The sequence below is a fragment of the Dendrobates tinctorius genome, unplaced genomic scaffold (assembly GCF_039654945.1).
Source record: "Dendrobates tinctorius isolate UK_male_01 unplaced genomic scaffold, ASM3965494v1 ptg000143l, whole genome shotgun sequence".
Taxonomy (NCBI): Eukaryota; Metazoa; Chordata; class Amphibia; order Anura; family Dendrobatidae; genus Dendrobates; species Dendrobates tinctorius.
Window position 1 is genome coordinate 30,008,876 of NW_027361810.1, and position 18,121 is coordinate 30,026,996.

An 18,121-nucleotide genomic window follows, 5' to 3' on the forward strand; every position below is an offset into this window, starting at 1 on the left:
GGATCATAATGGCAGGTCAGTTTTAGCATTTAGTCGTTCAAAAGTACAACTCCGGCAAAAAAACAAACCCTCACATGACCATATTATGGCCGTGGGAAGAGGGGAGCAAAAAAAAGCAAGCGCAAAATCGAAAAAAGGCTCTGTCATGAAGGGGTTAAATGCCACTTCTGATATTTCGCAATGGTCCCTGGTGTTTCATAATTTGGAAAGTTTTCTCCTAATCTCTGATTCTTGTGCCCTGATGGAACAGATGGTTTCTGGATGGCTTGACAATAATGAAAAGTGTGAAATGAGATCTGCAGTAGTTTTCCTTTAAGTAGTTTTTTTTTTCTTTGTCCTTTTTTTATGTATGTGAAAAGTAAATATGCTACAGACAGAAATCTTACAAGAGTTTTTGTGGCTTATTATACACGTGCAATTTGGGTCTTGTTTTGAAAGGGTTTTCCAGTCTTCCAATATTACTGACTAATACCCAGGACAGGTCATCGATATCTTATTGGAGGAGAGAACTAATCATTTTTGGTCCTAGCGTAGCGCAATGCGTGCAGTAAATGACTCTGGTGTTGTCTTTTTCTTTGAATCCCAGCGCCATGCCCCACTCCCGCAGATTTTCTTGTATTGCTCTTTTAAAAGGATCCTGTCCCCACCCCCATAAGGTGATAGTTTTAGTTGATATATTGCAAAACTGGGGACAGGTTCCCTTTTAAGTGTATTTGTTCATTTTTGCAATAATATCTTAATATTTTAAATATTAACTCCATGATCGCTGTGACATCCAGGGAATGTTCTCGCTTTGCTTTTTTCCATTGTGCATTTGCATGCGGACAATCCGCTGCGTTTTAGGGTATGTGCACACGCTGCGGATTCTGCTGCAGATCCACAGCGGATTTGGCCCTGTGGATCCGCAGCAGATCCGCAAGCAATGTACAGTACCATGTTAGCCAATGGGATTTGAAATCCGCAGCATGTCAATTCTTTCTGCGGGTTCCGCAGCGGTTTGACACCCGTTCAATTGTCCAGGTGTCAAACCGCAGGGGAAAACCGCTGGCAAATCCGCATGTCATTTTACCTGCAGTTTTACCTGCAGATCCGCAGGTCAATCCGCACTGTGTGCACTCACCCTTATAGTATCAGTGAATAACAAATTATAATTTACTTGCATTGCATATCTGAAATCCTCAGCACGTTCATCTTTGCAGCTGAAGTCAGTGCAGATATTATGCAAATGATGAGGTGTGCAAAAAAAAAAAATTGCACTTTTTTAGCATTGAAAATCTGCGTATATGGCATATAGGAACAGGCCCTTGAAGGGGCGGTCCTGCCCAGTGTAGCTTACGGAGACTTGAGGCTACATTCACATGTTGTATTTTTTTCTGCTTTTTTTCTGCAGGCAAAACTTGCTCTCTTGGCAGTAAACAAGCTGCTTACACAAAGCCAGTTTTGCTGTGTTTTTGTTGTCTCTTAGGCTAAGTCCACACGCAGCGGAACTCTCGTGGAAATTACCGCGAGAATTCCGGAATTCCATTCCGCGGGAAAATCGCATTTTAAATTCCCGCGATTTTCCCGCGGAAAAACTAGCATTTTGCAAACGTATTTAGTTTGCAAAATGCTAGCGTTTTCCAAGCGATCTGTAGCATCGCTTGGAGAACTGATTGACAGGTTGGTCACACTCGTCAAACATAGTGTTTGACAAGTGTGACCAACTTTTTACTACTGAGGCCGCCTATGCAGCATCAGTAGTAAAAGATAAAATGTAAAAAAAAAAAAAAAGAAATGGTGTTATTCTTACCTTCCGACGTCCCGCGCAGCCGTTCCCAGTAATCCTTTGCGAAAATGCCCGCGATGACGTCCGTTCTCGCGGGATCGCGATGTCTCGCGGTAATTCGCGATGACAGCGAGACTTCGCGATCCCACGAGAATGGACGTCATCGCGGGCATTTTCGCAAAGGATTACTGGGAACGAGAGCGTGGAGAGAAGCGGGAAGGCTGCGCGGGACATCGGAAGGTGAGAATAACAATATTTTTTATTTTAAATTCTGTTTTTTACAGGGATATGGTACCCAAAGCCCAGAGGACAGTCTCCTCTCCTCCGGACCGTGGGTACCATCCGCAAATGTTCTGCTTACTTTCCGCAAGGTGGGCACAGCCACATGCGGGAAGTAAGCGGAACAATGCATTCCTATGGGTGCGGGATCGCCGCGATTCCGCAAAATTGATGAGCATGCTGCGGTTTTTACCGCGAAGCGATTCCGCCGCGGTAAAAACCACAGCATTCGCACAGCATTGCGGAATCCCATAGGAATGCATGGGATGCTTATTTTTCGCGTTTTCGCGGCAAAACCGCCGCCGAAACGCGAAAAAAAGCCACGTGTGAACTCAGCCTTATGCATACTGATAAAGTTTAGTGCCCCCCAAAAAGTCCTGATTTTTAACTTCCTTGGTTTTTACAGCAAAAACAGGTACCTGCGTTTTTTTGCTGCGTTTTTGCACTTGCCCATTGCTTTCCATGGGTGAAAAAACGATGCAAAAAAACCACTGAAAGGCGATGTGCGCACATTGAGTATTTGCTTGCAGATATTTCTTTAGGGTTTCTTCATCTCTTGGCAAGAAAAACACTGCGGCAAAAACGTACGGTTTTGGTGCATTTTTGCATGCGTTTTTGTACAGCAATTAAGGCTTTTTTGAGCTTAAATAAAGATTTATTTTTCTTAAAGTCTTGAGATGTATTTTCTTGGTTCATCACCACCTTTTTCATCCTGATGCAGTGGCATCAGAGTAATGGGATTAGGGCTAGGTGTCAGCAGCTGTCATTAACACCTAGCTCTAGGCTTAATAATGAAAAGGTGTCAGCCTGACACCCTAATTACTAAGCCAGTAAGTAAACACACACATTATCACCAGCCTATGTAGGAGCGTTAAAAGAATGAAAATGCATAGGCTGTAACCAAACAGCAACTGTTAATATTCATGAAAAAAAAAATGAAAAAAAAAAGTTGCGTGGGCTCCCGCAGAATTTTAATAACCAGCAGAGGGAAAGCCGACAACCGAGAGCTGATGTTAATATTCTGGAAAGGAGCCAATAGCCATAAAGGTTCCCAGGCTATTAATATCAGCTCACAGCTGTTTGCTTAGCCTTTACTGGCTAATTTTTAGGGGGACTCCATAAAAAATTGACATAGGATTCCCCTATAAAATCTAACGAGCAAAGGCTAGGCAGACAGCTACGTGCTGTTATTAATAGCCTAGGAAGGGGCCATGGATATTGGCCCCCTCCAGACTAAAAACATCAACTCTCAGCCGCCCCAGAAAAGGCACATCTATACAATGCACCAAATCTGGCATTTAACCTCGCTCTTCCCACTTGCCCTGTAGAAGTGGCAAGTGGGGTTCATATTTATGGGGTCACCTTTGTATTGTCAGGTAACATCAAGCCCACAGGTTAGTAATGGAGAGCCGTCTGTAAGATACCGTTCCATTAGTAACCCCCTAGTGATATTGTTTAAAAACACAGACTCCCAGAATAAAGTACTGAATTTGAAATAATGACAGACTCTCTTATTCAATCTTAATTAAACCATATTCACTGAATGCCTACTCTACCGAAGTCAACGTATCCTGCAACAAAAATAAAATAATAAACCACAATATTCCTCACCTGTCCGCCAAGAAGATAATCCATAATGTCCCACAGCGATCCTGATCACTTTGAGAGCAGTCACATCAGTTACGTGACTGCTCTCAAAGACAGCCGGCGATATACTGACAGGAGGTAATCGCTCCCGCATTGTATAGCACTGGGCAGCCTTAAAAGATGTCACCGGAGGTCATCAGCAGGTCAGCTCCGGTGATCTCCCTTAAGGCACCACTGCTGTGTTGGAAACGTCTCACACATTGGTGCCGTAATTAAGAGCACCAGAGCTGATCAGCTGTTGTACTCCGGTGAACTCTCTCACAGCAGCTCAGTGACACTGCAGGAGCAATCGCCTCCTGTCAGTGTGTCGCCGGCAGCCGGGTAGAGCAGTCGTATCTCCTGATGTGACTGTTCTACATGTGATATTGCTGTGGGACGCTCTGGATTACGTGCATTATGGTGGACAGGTGAGTATAGGTTGTTTATTATTTTACATTATTTCTAGGAGACGAGGGCATCGGGGATTTGGTTTTGGGTGAGTATAATTTCGTTTTTTATTTGAATGTGTATGTAATTATTATTTTACTTTTAACTGTGAGCACAGGCGCCGGCAGATGAGACTACGTCTCCCATCAGCGGTACCTGCTGTCACTGTTATCAGTGACAGCCGAAGTAGCCCAATTGGGACCAGTAGTCTCATCGGCCCACGCCTCCTGACCTGCGGTAAGCTTTTTACCGCAGGTCACCGCTGCGGATCACAGTCACAGCTGCGGGGTCACACTGACATCTGACAGCATGACCCCACAGCGTTTTGACTGACAGTCTGTGGTAGCATTACCACTGGTTACAGTCACATCTGCGGGGTCTCGATGACATCTGACAGCATGACCCCGCAGCTCCCAGACCGACGGTCTTACCGGCGGTAGTGTTACCGCCAATGAGAACTACCGCGCCAGTGTTTCCCACGGTGTCACACAGATGACAGCATGGGAAACACCATAGGAGACGATAAAACGCAAACAAAAACTCAGCAAATCCGCAAACCTTTTTAGACCTGCATTTTTGTTGCGGATTTGACTGATTCAATTTCCGTGCAAATACGCACGGAAAAAAACATTTCCGCGCTGAAAAAAACACCGCGAAAACACATAAAAAAACACAGCCTAAGAAGTGACACGCTGCAGTTGGAAAAAAGCAGCAGTTTTCCCAATCACTCAGGAAAAAAAAAACTTGCGTGCATGAGTTTTCTGAAACCTGAAAGACTTTGTTGGTACTGTAAAATGCAGCTTAAAATTTGCATAAAAAGGGAAAAAACGCAACGTGTGAACATAGCCTTATAGTGTGTAATATACCTACTGTTAGGATTCGGCTCTGCTACCCTGTCCAAGCAGTTGTGACATAACCACAAGTATGTGATTTCTCAAACTTGCAGTCACTTGCTTTTAATTAACTTTTCTGAATAGAACATTGAGAAAACTACAAATAGACTCAAAATTGCCCGTGACTGCATTGTGTGACAACACCTGAACCGGCTAGCAGAGGAAAATCCACACTATTGGGATTCGACAAGCTGCAGTGCTTGCCGGAAAAAAAATTGCGTTGACTGGACAACCCCTTTTATGATTGGTGTTTTAGTGGTGGCTTTTTTTCTATTATGTGTTTTAAGTTTGTATAATTTGCGGACCTCAAATGAAAAGTTTGGATGGGGTGAGGTGGGGTGTATGGCTGTAAAAGGAGTCCAAGATTTTTAGTAAACATAAATAAAAGTACGGTAACTCAGGAAATATTTTATTTTGCAAGCTATTTTTTGGTTACCCACCTCGTGGGTACAGGATGTTTGCTAAACAATAGGCAGAATGTGCTTCTGCCAAGCTCAGACTCCATGATAACTGTCAGAACTTGTCGCTCTGAAATTCTGCTGAGATTGTAGATTCTCTACAAAAAAAAATAATAAAATCTATATATTAATATATTATGCGCTGCTAGCTCTGGATCTTCTGCACATACCCTTCAATTCCAGCAGAAACAGAGCTGCCATGAATCCTATAATGAATTGTGACAGTATCAAATACTTGTTTTCCCCACTGTATGTGTGTGTATATATACAGTGTGTATGTATGTGTGTGTATGTGTGTATATATATATATATATATATATATATACACACACACACACACACACACACACACACACACACACACACACAGCGCTGGCAAAAATTAAGAGACCGCTGCACAGCTTTACAAAAATCAGCTTCTCTCATGTCTGACAGCCATTCCGTTCCAGTGTCAGTTGAATTCCAACCAGAGGACACATCACTCTACTTAATGTGCTTCTGATTAGGTGATCACCTGAACCAAATCTTCTTTAGCAAAGGAAAGTATAAAAAACCCTGCTGTAGGACAAGCTGAATAGCAAAACAAGTGCTAGTAATATCCCAAGAGTAATAGGAATGAAAAAATAACTTTTAACCATGCCAAAGGAGTTGAAAAGAAAAGTCTTGAGTGAGGAAAAGAAGGGCTCAATTCTGGCTTTACTAGCAGAGGGATACAATGAGCGCCATGTTGCCTACATCCTTAAAATTTCTAAGACAGCAGTCTATTACAACAAGGTCGAGCAGCAGATATTGGAGACAACAAAGCTACAGACTGGCAGAGGGCGAAAACGACTGTCCACTGACCGGGATGACCGTCATCTTATTCGAATGTCACTCAGCAACCGCAGGATAACATCAAGTGACCTACAAACGGAGTGGCAAATGGCAGCTGGGGTGAAGTGCACGGCAAGAACAGTTCTTAACAGGCTCCTAGGGGCAGGGCTTAAGTCATGTAAAGCTAGAAAAAAGCCTTTCATCAATGAGAAGCAAAAGAGAGCCAGGCTGAAGTTTGCCAAAGACCATAATGATTGGACCATAAAGGACTGGAGTAAGGTAATCTTCTCTGATGAGTCTAATTTTCAGCTTTGCCCAACACCTGGTCACCTAATGATTAGACGAGACCTGGAGAGGCGTACAAGCCACAGTGTCTTTCACCCACTGTGAAATTTGGTGGAGGATCTGTGATGATCTGGGGATGCTTCAGCAAGGCTGGAATTGGGTAGGTTAATCTTTGCGAAGGACGTATGAATCAAGCCGCATACAAGGTTCTCCTGGAAAAAGTTGATTCCTTCTGCTCAAGCAATGTTCCCCAACTCTGAGGACAATGCGCCATGCCACAAAGCTAGGTCAATCAATGTGTGGATGAAGGACCGCCACATGAAATCCCTGTCATGGCCAGCCCAATCTCCAGACCTGAACCCCAATGAAAACCTCTGGAATGTAATCAAGAGGAAAATGGATAGTCACAAGCCATCAGACAAAGAAAAACTGCTTACATTTTTGTACCAGGCGTGGCAAAAGGAAAGCTTGAAAATTCGAAGACATGTCAGTAGTTAATAGAATAAAAAAGCAATTTACATTTTACTCAAAAATATATCTATAAAGAGAAAAATCAGACAAACTGAAAATTTTGCAGTAGTCTCTTAATTTTTGCCAGAGCTATATATGTATATATTACTGTCACGATTCATTATAGGATTCGTAGCAGCTCTAGTTCTGCTGAAATTTAAGGGTATGTGCAGATGATCCGGAGCTAGCAGCGCTTTGAACGCAGTGCATGTTCGCATTATATGAGGTCCATTATTCTGTATGGAGCAGTATATGGGGCATATTCTTTATGGAGAGCTACATGATGCCCACAATACTGTATGGAGGACTATGTGATGCTTATAGTACTGAATGGAGGTCTATACTGTCCGGTTTCTGAGCTATTGTAGAATTTACAATAGATATCACTCATATAATGTAAGAAGTGAAATCTTTGGCATTGTACTATACCTATATTTCTCTGCCGTATCTTTGTATCATGAATTGTGGTGTGTGTCGAAGGGGCTAACTGAGACTTCCGCCAGGGGCCCACAAAAACCGGAAGCCAACTCCACTCACCGTGTTTGGAGGAGGAAGAAGGATGAGTAAAACCCCAAGAACACAGTCCCAACCGTGAAGCATGGTGGGGGAAACATCATACTTTGGGGATGCTTTTCTGGAAAGGGGAAAGGATGACTGCACAGCATTGAAGGGAGGATGGTTGGGGCCATGTATGGCGAGATTTTGGCCAACAACCTACTTCCCTCCATTAGATTATTGAAGATGGGTGGCGGCTGGGTCTTCCAGAATGATAATGATCCAAACACACAGCAAGGGCAACTAAGAAGTGGCTCCAGACATGAACCCAATAGAAAATCTTCAGAGGGAGCTGAGCCTCAATGTTTCCTCCTGGGAAATGCAGAGTTTTTACTATGTATCTGTCTCCCCTCTCCTCTAAATAACTTATAATGTTTTTTTTTCAATATTTTAATCCAAATCTTTATCTGCAGGACTGATACATTACACAGCATTCATTGTTGAGTGAATTAAACCTCCGTCAAATGCCATTTTAAAGGGGTAATTCAACCACATTCTTTTCAGCCTTAGAAGTGTGTGAACATGGGTTTTTTTTGAATATAGCTATCTTCTCTTTTCCTTCCTCTTATGTCATATGATAAATGTTGTTTGGATTGCATGAATAGTGAAAAAAGGCTACCACAAGGGTTACAATGATCCTGGGGTACGTAAGAATACGTGGTGTTATTCCTCATGGGCCGGACTAGTGATGTTCCGCCCCTAAGGGGCAAAACCAGGACGGTCTAGTCACTGAACTTATCAGAAGTGACCACCAATGAATATGCTTTGTCATGATCACATGACCTATAGTCTACTTTATGATGATTTGCTACAAATGTTAGGAACCGGGGGATATTGTGGGTGATCACATGGTGCAGTGTGTGCGCGCGTATAGTCAAGTTCCACTTCCGATTTTTCCTGCTTCTGCACCAAGATTACTATAATTAAACGCCGGTTAATCATTTATTTGCCAATTTTTGTGTACATTCTACGTATAATTGTGTTGTCACAGGTCCCATAAAATGACTAAACTAATTTCGCGCTGGACAATCGACTTCTTAGGTTACCATCTAATGGAAAATGCATCGCCTTCTGGCAACTGTCCAAACAGGTGTCGCAGTGTCCCTTTATGGCACCGTATCCGGTGGCGCATCCATACAACTTGCTTACATACCGCGTGGTCAGGTGATACACATCTCCTAATGTCATGGGTGTACGGCCCAAGTCGGAGCTTTGAGGTTGGCGATTTGCTTAAAGCATCATGATCCCAGTGCCCCTAGAACACAGCGAGCGTTATCTAATACGACGTATCGGGCAGATCCTGGTTCGCTCTAGTGCTGGCGTCGTGTGAAATCTGGTAAGGAATGATTGAGAGAATCCTCATACAGAATGACTGTGGATGCAAGAAGATGGGGTTTGGTCGCGGGGTCGTTTCTTATCTGTGGAACTGGGTTCGGATCTAATTATTGTGATTAATGATCTTGTATTGTAAGGAGCTGAGAGCAGACGGCTTATAACAAATTGATATAAATAGCTGGACATGTGACCAGAGACTTAACTTGTTCTGTACTGATTCACTTCTAAATGTATTTTTTATAAGGATCAGAGCTCTTGTTTTCTGGTACAGATCTCCAAGTCACCCAGAAAGATATGGGGTAACTGATAAAATTGTGCATGACTGTGTCAACCACTAGAGGGAGCCTTCTAAGTTTTTATCACAGGGAATCTGTCAACAGGTGTTTGCCATGTAATCTTAGAACAGCAAGATGTAGTGTCATGAATCCAGTGATGTGTATCACTTACTGAGCTGTGTTTTGCTCTTTTAATAAAATCAGTGTTTTATCAGCAGGAGATTATCACTACAGGACCAGGTGCCTCATGCCTCCTAGTCCAACCACGCCCCCAGCACTGATTGGCTGCTTTCTGTGTACATCGTGTAGTCAGGAGAGCTGCTAATCAGTGGTGTAGACTGGATGTTACACGGCTCAGCATTCCGAGCTCTGGTAGATCTGCAGCAGAGAAAACTGGGATTCTATCACAACTGCTGCACCAATTAAACTAAGTGATACACTGCTGGAATCAGGATCTCTGCCCCTATATCACACTTATGTCAGATTACATAGCAAAAACCTAGTGACTGACAAAGTTGCCTTTTAAGTTGAATGTATAAACAGTGTAACAGAAGCTCCCCCTAGTGGCGACAGCAGGCAGACAGAATTTTATCTCCGGAAAACCCCTCTTCCTCAGCTGCAGTTTATCAAAAGAAAACAAAAAAAAGTGCTTTATTTGGCCTCCCCGGGTCCTGCGGCGTGGCATTCATTGCTGCTCGACGTGTCTGTGTTACGGTCTGCAGCGCTGTTGTCATGTTATCAGCGCTGCAGCCAATCAGTGAACTTAGCTGCTGTGCCTGAATAGACAGCACAAGTTACTTACAGCTACAGCCCACTGATTGGCAGCAGCGCTGTTGAAGTGACATCAATGCTGCAGACAATAACAAACACTAGAAGTAGTGGTGCAAACTCGGCGCTGGACCTGGGGAGGGTGAAGATATAGATAGATAGGTAGAGATATATATATATATATATATATATATATATATATATTTATTATTATTATTATTATTATTATTATTATTATTATTATTATATATATTTTTTTTTTTTTTTAACAAACTTTAGCAATTTTTCTTGTTGTATTTAGATCTTTTGCTGAGATAATGAGCTATTTCCACTCTCCCCTCATTCTCTCACCCTCGCCCGTCCTGCCCTCTTAGGACTCGCCCGTTATCCGTCTGATACCTTCTGCCCTTTACAGTAGCTAGATAAGGTAAGAGCAGAGACCGGATTTTCCTGCATTAATCTTTTGGCCGAAGATATTTTTGACGCGTCCCTGTAATAAAAATGTAGACATTTTTTTTTTTCCGGAGAAAAGGAACTTACCTGTAGGGAACTGATTATTATAGCGCCAACATTATAGCGCCACCTGTTCACTTATGCAAAAATCATGTTCTATAAATTTTCACGACCTAATCAGACGATGTGGCCGGCATTATGATCCACGCTGCTCCGTCACGTGGCTTCTCAAGGTCGTATACATGAGGTATAATAAGCCGCTCTTTTAAATGGAAATTGAATATTTCATCCGGGCTGATTACCATCTTCAGAAGAGGATGGATAGAATTATTATCTGTGCCTGGGGAATAGACGGGACAGCTTTTAAAGGGACCCATCGGCACGTTTTTACATATAGAAGTAGTGCTATGACTTGTCATCCAGAAAATAAAAATGTTTTTTTTTTTTTTTTAAAGCATTCCGTGTGCCAGTCATGAGAAATCTACTGTAGAATCTATATGTAAATCAGGCTGGAAGTGCTCTGTGGGGCGTGTGAGAGCACTTAGATGGATTGACACGCCCCCACTGCACTTTCAGCCTGATTTGCATATGACTTCTACACTAGATTTCTTGTGACCGTCACATCGGAGCACTACGAAAAAGATGTCGTTTTTATAAGGGGCCAAGTGCCTATTAAGCCATAACTCTAGTTCCATATGTGAAAACCTGCTGACTGGTTCCCTTAAAAGGGCCGCCACCCTGCTTTCCCAGACTCCTGAATGGCAATGACAAGCTGTCATAAGAACAGCTGACACAACTGCACAGCGCATTTCAATAGAAGGCACTGATGCACTTTAGACACTAATCACAATAATAAGTTAAAGGGGATTTTACGGTTTCGGAAACCGCCTGTCTCCTGGCTGCAGTTGGTTTAAAAAGCAAAAAAACAAAAACAAAAAAAAATATATATATATTAATAGTAAAAATTGTTCTTACTCGCCCACCCCAGGTCCAGCACTGACTCCACCCCTACTAATGGTGTTAATTGTCTGATGTCAAAGCACTGCAGCGAGTGAACTTTAGTGGCTTGTACCTTCCTTTCCGCTGAGCTCACTGATTGACTGACTGCAGCGCTGTCAATGTAGCGTTGGACAATAACAAACACTCGGAGCAGCAGTGGAGACTCTGCATTGGACCTGGGAAAGGTGAGTAAGGCGCTTTTTTTCTGCAGCAAGGAGCCGGGGGGGGGGGGGGGGGGGCGTTGTTTCTCAAAATTGGAAAGCTAGCACCAACTTGCTCTGATCTCGATAAAACGGTCTGTATGGGGGTCTATTTGGATGGAGGTTTTGTGTGCAGAGACTGCCGGACCTACCGGAGTGCTGTACCTGCGCTGCTGCACCAGTCCCATAGATGAATAAGTGTGAATCCACTGATATCGGTGGTGACCCTGAGGACCCCTGATCTTTATCATTGGGGGTCCTAATGACCAAACCCCCAGCAATTTTTTTTTTTTTCCTTCTTGTAGGACTCGTTAGTCCAGCGCCCGTCTGGTTTCCGGTTGCCTCAGTCATTGAATGAGGTCACACCGTTTATTATCAATCACTGCTGCTTTACACTTGCTTTCATCACAGCGTTCGGGAATGGGGGGCTCAGGACCCTCATACTAATAATCCCCGGGGTCCCTGAATTTAGTTGATGGGTCATAGATTTCAATGTCAGGACAACCCCCATAAGACAATAAGTCTCATTGCAGTAGATCATGTCCGCGGGCCGTTCCCGATCGCGGCAGGATTAAGACGCAATGTTATCTCGTCCCGTGTGATCCTCGCCCCGTATTGTCGCCATCCTGTAGGAGTCCTTTATCGCACATCTATATTCAGGACTTGCCTTGACTTACCAAGTGCAGCTGACATCGTGTCATCTCATGAATACCTCCTGGAAATAATGAAGTCGCTCGCCTTCCCCCTGTGGTACGGGATAGTGTGGATACAAATATTCATGATGACAGGGGTTGAAAATTCAATCTGCATTTGTCAAACCCTTTGCTGATGATGGGAATAGCCCGCTTCTACCCAGAGAGCGCCCATTTCATCTAAATCTTCTATTTAGCTTCCAGGCGCTGTCACTGCTCTCCCGAGAATGGCCTCAAATAAATGACAAGCATGAAACGCTAAGCATATACGCGCCAACGTGTCGCCTTTAATATATGTCCGCGTTAAAATGTGTGTTGAAAACTGTTGCGTTACGGGCTAAATGAATAATCGGAAATAAGAATACTCATTAATTTATAACAATTCATCTGTCTCCTAGAGGCCAATGAATGGATGAGCGAAGAGGGATCGAGACTGTACGATCAGACTACACAGGGTTTGTTTGTAGTCTGTTACCATGGAGACATTTTTCTTAGGCTCTTTAAATACAAATGGTTGGATACTATTCAAAGTTGCTTCCAAAAAGTTTGATATTTATAAAAAGAAATGAAGGTGAAACTGACATCCAGCCTTTATTACTGGTAGGGACACTCCAACAAGACAACAAATACTTGTCCTTTCCAGGTAAAGTGTCTAATTTTGCTGCCGTTTTATTCCCTCTGCTCCTCTGAGTTTTCCCTTTTTATTTCATTCGTAATCCATCATACGGTTCCAGAGCTAAGGGCCTTTTTTTCATTTAGTTCTAAACTTTGTGGTCTTAACGAGGTGGCTTGGCTCTCAGGATCCTCGGGGGCGTGTTTTTAAGCTGCTCAGCGTTTGTGTCATGTGAACACTACCCCTTTTTGGAAAAGACCATAACAAGTAGCACTAAATAAAAAAGACTCGTATTTGTAGAACCATATGGCGGATTTTGAAAAAAATAAAAACCCGAAAAGAGTGGGAATTAAATAAAATGAGCAAAAACTGGTTACTTTTGATCTAGTGACTGATTACCTTTTAAAGGCTTACTTACAAGGTAGGAAATTATCCCCAATCTGTAGGAAAGAAGATAACTTGCTGTCGAGCAGCACGGTGACTCAGTGGTTAGCACTGCAGCCTTGTAGCGCTAGAGTCCTGGGTTCGATTCCCACCAAGGACAAGGAGTTTGTATGTTCTCCCTGTGTTTTTGTGAGTTTCCGCCAGGTTCTCCGGTTTCCTCCCACATTCCAAAGACATACTGATAGGGAATGTAGATTGTGAGCCCCATCGGGGACAGTGATGATAATGTCTGTAAACTGTAAAGCGCTGCGGAATATGTTAGCGCTATATAAAAATAAAGATTATTAAGATTCTCTGGGGTTTGACTACAGAGACCCTCAGGTATCACAAAAATGGAGCTCTGGCAGCCCCCCAGAACAGGTCCTTTGTGGAGCACCTCTTTACATAGAGCGCTGCGGCACATGCTGGAGCTCCACTTCATTCATTGTCTATGAGATTGCTGGAAATAGCTGAGTTCTGTATTCATTTTCTCTGTCAGCCCCATAGAGGATGAATGGGGGTGGAAATCGGGCATGCCCGCTTCTGATCCATTCATAACAGGCTCTGGAGGGCCGAGTGCTCGGAATCGTTGTGGGTCTCAGCATTCATACCCAAAGTGATCAGTACATTGTCCTCTATCCTATGAACAGGGTGCTGTGTTTAGCATAACCTTTTAGGAAAGCCATTCCATTAATATATCCGCATCCTTCCACAATGGATAAATGAGGCTTGTGGATCAGATGAGATTGTGCGACATTCAGGACAATAGGGTCAGAGGTTCGAGGAGATTTCCCCGCCCACGTCGCACACGATCTGGAATCTTTTATTAGTACTAAATGGAGACCTAATGAGAGACTGAGTTGTGCAATGCTGCCTCGTTCTCCGGTGTAATGCGACATTGGGCTTCATCAGTTACAATTCAACCATAGGCTTTTTAACCAGGAAAAAAAGAAAAGTTTTGTAACTTTTTACTTCCTCCTTCCTCAGTAGAAAATCCCATGAAGCTGAAATTCTCATGTGATTTATTGTTTTTAGGAAACAAAATGTCTTTTATGGGGGATAAAAAATACTGTGCTGGCACCATGCCGCCTCCACAGTCGCAGGACACAAGCCCTCATGACTGTGACCCCTGCTCACTGTCAGTACAACAGTATCACTTTCCATGGAATACACTAGATTATTTTTTTAAATGCAAAATTGAGCATATATGAAACATTTGATGACCTTGACTAGCCATTGCCTGCAGGCACCTCAGAGTAGCATTAATACTGGTGGAGAACTTGGGATATTTTCCGTTCCTTGCCCTCACCCCCCACAACAAGATAAAGTCGCTTATGATGCACTTTCCAGTCTAATGAATTATCCGCTCCCTTTTGTTAAAAGCGTTTCCTTTTCATTAGCAATCTTCCAGCACTATAGGTGTAGGAACTTTCTCTAACTTCCCACCCTACATGGATCCAAACTACAAAGTCCACCTGTCTGTTAGGCTGGTATGTAGATTAGTAGCATTTATTCTTCATTAGCATTCTTCCAGCACTATAGGTGTAGGAACTCCCTTTCTCTAACTTTCCACCCTACATGGATCCGAACTAAAAGCCCACTGGTCTGTTAGGCTTGTGTGTAGATTAGTAGCAATTATTCTTCATTAGCATTCTTCCAGCACTATAGGTGTAGGAACTCCCTTTCTCTAACTTTCCACCCTTCATGGATCCGAACTAAAAGCCCACCTGTCTGTTAGGCTTGTGTGTAGATTAGTAGCATTTATTCTTCATTAGCATTCTTCCAGCACTATAGGTGTAGGAACTCCCTTTCTCTAACTTCCCACCCTACATGGATCCAAACTACAAAGTCCACTGGTCTGTTAGGCTTGTGTGTAGATTAGTAGCATTTATTCTTCATTAGCATTCTTCCAGCACTATAGGTGTAGGAACTCCCTTTCTCTAACTTCCCACCCTACATGGATCCAAACTACAAAGTCCACCTCTCTGTTAGGCTGGTATGTAGATTAGTAGCATTTATTCTTCATTAGCATTGTTCCAGCACTATAGGTGTAGGAACTCCCTTTCTCTAACTTTCCACCCTACATGGATCCGAACTAAAAGCCCACCTGTCTGTTAAGCTGGTATGTAGATTAGTAGCATTTATTCTTCATTAGCATTCTTCCAGCACTATAGGTGTAGGAACTCCCTTTCTCTAAATTCCCACCCTACATGGATCCGAACTACAAATCCCACCTCTCTTTTAGGCTGGTATGTAGATTAGTAGCATTTTCTCCATTAGAATTCTTCCAGCACTATAGGTGTAGGAACTCCCTTTCTCTAAATTCCCACCCTACATGGATCCGAACTACAAATCCCACCTCTCTTTTAGGCTGGTATGTAGATTAGTAGCATTTTCTCCATTAGAATTCTTCCAGCACTATAGGTGTAGGAACTTCCTTTCTGTTAGTCTGGTATGTAGATTAGTAGATAGGAGAGTAGGAGCAAAAGAAATTCATGATATCCTCTATCTCGCCGTCAAACAACAGATTTGGCCTATTGAATTCCAGCCACCCAATACCTATGTCCCCCGGCATAAGAGGATTGGCCGATCCCACAAAAATTGGCAAGATCAGGTGACTCTTATCTGTATGGAAGGCCTTTACTCTCAAACTACTTTACGGTTTGTTTGTTTTTTTTCCTGCCCTGCAAAGTTTTAATTCCGGCGGGTGATTTAGATGAAGCATTGTGTTCTGCATTGTGTTCGGCCTTCCTTCTGCTTGCAGTAAGGCTGCTGGATTTCTGCTATCTCCTCCAACCACCAGGTTGCACATGAATGAATCAGTGACAGAAGTAGGAGGAGATTTGCGCTGATGCATGCAAATGTTCGTGTATGTGGGGGCAGGGATATATGTATACTATAGGGAAGAATGATTTATATCTACCCCCCCCCCCCCCAACCTCTCACCTCAGCTAATGTACAGAGGTCATAATAAACCCGATCATTAGGCTCCTTTTAGAATAAATGCCTATTGCCGGCACAGCGCTGCTGAGCTGTGTAGAAAATGGATTATATTGTCTGTAAATATAATACACACAGATGATTTTTTTTTTTTTTTTATTTTGAAGACTTTGCATTAACAAAAGACGACTTTACTTTAAGCACTCGCCATAGGGACGCCGTTTGTCTCTTTAATTGGATTCTTATTTTAATGGGTTTTTATGAAAGCCATTGTCCGGTCCTATGTAAATAAAACATTATCACTGTATAATAAAATAAGCAGCTTATCTTATTTTTGAGCTCTCTGCTTGCTATGTGTGAATGAAACATTCTTGTCACTAGCTGAAAACCTGTTCTGATTGAACCCTTCACGTCCATAAAGAACACAAGTTATGGAAATGTTATAAATAAATACAATATGTTTTTAAAACATTCTGTTCTAAAAATGAACGTAACAGTTTCTTCTATTTCCCTTGCATCAGCCTAAAGGTTTCACCTCGTGTCTTCAGGAGCTCAGTGACCCCCTAGACTGCTGGCTTCCTGGTTCCTGGGGGGCCTGTGTGCTTCTGACTGACAGTTCTCGTCGCACCACTGGTCTGATCTGTGCTCCTCCCCATGCTGCTACAAGAGGCTATTTTTCTTCTGTAGCATTGGATTCGCAGTAGGGATGAAGCTGGTCAGGATTAGGTGTTTAATGCACTCTTCAGTGATGGCGTCCGCCCTTGGGGAGGTGCTTACAAGCTCTCTAGGGCAGTGCTTACAAGTAGCGTTGGCATTGAACAGGAGACATAGAAGAAGAGAAAAGCAAGGATAGGAGGAGAAAAAATGCAGGGAGAAATAGTAAGTCAATTGGAAATTAGCTTTATTTCTCACGGTCTATTGTTCTATTCCATTTTTAACTATTTAAGCTTTCTACACTCCCAGTCTTGCTTCAGTAGGGCCGCAGATTTTCCACTCTTCGGAGAGTCCCAGTGGTCTCCCCCTTTTTTTTTTTTTGTCGGTATGTTCCACCTGGAAACTCTGACGTTCGCTACTGTGTAGGTAACACAGGACTCCCGTTGTAAAGAAGGAAAAAAAAAAACATTCTGTAGACTTTATTTTTACTGCGTCCCTCTGTATAAGAAAATCTTTTTCCATACAGTCACAATAGTCTGTCATGCGTATGCTGAAAAGACACACTTTTAGCATACGCTGAAGTATAGAGCTTAGGGTTTTTCACCGTCTGTGTAGGCGGTTTCCGATGATGATGATGATTATTATTATTATTATTATTATTATTATTATTATTATGAAACTGTTGACATCTACATTTTTACAGGTTATTTTTATGAGCGATCTTCCTTCTGTCCTTGTACTTCTAGTGTCTCATATTTTGTTAAAGTAACAAGGAGTATTCCAGACTACGCATTGTCATTCTGTAGTCTGTTGCCATGGAGACACAAGTCATAATTTGAACTGTAAACATAGTAGGTTTGTTTTGTTTTTGGTCTTTGGATCTTGAGTTGCTTTGACACAGATTCATATTGAAGGCAGACGTATTCTTTAGCTTTCTCTCTACTCCTTTTTTTTTTTTTTTTTTTTTTACCGCAAGCAGAACCGTATTTATTGCTTCCTATTAGTTCTGCCGCCTTTACACGGTATAAACAGACATTCACTTTTCATTTCATGGATGGAGTTTTGGTTTCTTTGCTCAGTATCTCCGTCTGTACGCGTGTATCTCTGTGCAATACTATGACTTTTGGCCATAGATTAA

At 42.6% G+C, this 18,121-nt stretch overlaps 1 protein-coding gene across 6 annotated transcripts in view; it reads left to right on the forward strand.

The window, feature by feature from the left end:
• The window catches only part of PKP4 (plakophilin 4), a 256,389-nt gene that overhangs the window by 108,029 nt on the left and 130,239 nt on the right, over positions 1-18,121 (forward strand). The window lies entirely within an intron of this gene.